Raw genomic sequence first — 1,645 nt, forward strand, 5'->3', positions numbered from 1 at the left:
TTAATTAAATAAAAAGCAAGAGCTCGTAAGTAAGTGTAGGCATATGAATAAATACATGTTTGCGTCATTTGACAGTAAAGACTAATTTGAAGCCATTAATAAGAATAATTCTTTTTTAACGACATTTTTAACGACATTCCCTAACAACATTTTTAACGGTTTTTTCGTTTTCTTTGATGTTTTCTTTTTGTTACGTTTTTTTCATTATGTATTTTGGCTTATGATTGCCGGTACGTCGCACAGTGACTCAAAACAGCAAAAAAATGTTAATAAACCCCTCACAACTTTTCTATAAGTTAAGTGCCCTTTTTTAAATAATATTAAATTGCAATAATTTTTTATTTCAAAAGTATAAATAATTGTTTCATAAAACTTTTATTTTGTATTTTATAGTTAAAAGAAGTAAAAAAATTTGATATTATTTTCAAAGAAATCTGAAAAATGTGAGATTTTTATTTAACTAAAATAGAGTATTTTTAATTTAAATAAAAGTGCATATTTATTTTAAAGATAATCTTTTGGCTCTATATATTTCAACTTTACTCAAAAGTAAAAAAAAAGTCTAATTTTTTTGTTAAAATTTAAAGACTTTTCTAAAAAAAAGGTTGCAAGTAATTGTATTTTTTCTGTTTATATATCAGCTAAAAAAATGTTCCACCGAGTTCCAAGAATATATACATTTTTTCTAGTTAATTAACATTTCTACTTTTAAATTATAAAGGGATTACTGCGGTCTCCTGCGGTATTGGAAGTTATTAAAGAAATAAAAATGTTGATAAACACTTAAAAACCTCGTTTTCCGCCATTTTTAAAAGTATTTATTATTTGATAGGTACAACATGTTTGAAAAAGCTTGACTGAACAACTTTAGTATTTCCTGTAATATAAAGTTAACTTAGTAAAATAGTGTTATTACAGGATGTAACAATGTGACAATTGTTAAAGCCATTACAAAATAAAATTTTAAACAGTGTAAAGTAAAAAAATATATAATGTAATTTAAAATGTTTCTGATTTATTAGTTTTATTATATTGATGGTTCTTAAAAACAATAACAATGAAAAGATTAGATCTTATCCCAAAGATACGTGAACTAGGAGTGGATAAATTAAGATTATGGAAGGATTTACTTAATGAAATAAAAAATACTGAAGAAATTCGCAAAGAAAACTTAAATAAAGTAAAGGTTGCTTTACTAATATTTATTTCAAAGGTGAAGAAAAAACACAATGTGGACGAAATTATGATACATTTATACAAAAAGAAAATCGTTGGCTTCAAAGAAGTCTTATGAACAATAAAAAATAGTAATTTCGGTTATGGAAGGCCCTTTAAGCAATCGAGTGTTTTTGGAGAGCAAAGCAAAAGAAAAAAAATAAAAGAACTAGCCACTGTACATCATGAAGCTCTATTTTTAGCTTCTGCAAAAAGTGCAAATGCTGCTGGAGAAAAAAAAAAAGCTTCTTTTTTAAAAAACAATATCTCAAATCTTTTAGAGATAGAAAAAGTTAATAAAACTTTGGATAAAACCTTTCCCATCATTATGAGTGTAGAGGAAGCTCTTGCATTAAAAATGAACACTGATCTCAGCGATAAACAATATCAAATGATCAGAAACTCAGCTCTTGTTCACAATGTACATATT

Source organism: Hydra viridissima, unplaced genomic scaffold (genome assembly GCF_058129835.1).
Source record: "Hydra viridissima isolate aposymbiotic clone 2 unplaced genomic scaffold, HvirCarnegie_v1 scaffold_5, whole genome shotgun sequence".
Lineage (NCBI taxonomy): Eukaryota > Metazoa > Cnidaria > Hydrozoa > Anthoathecata > Hydridae > Hydra > Hydra viridissima.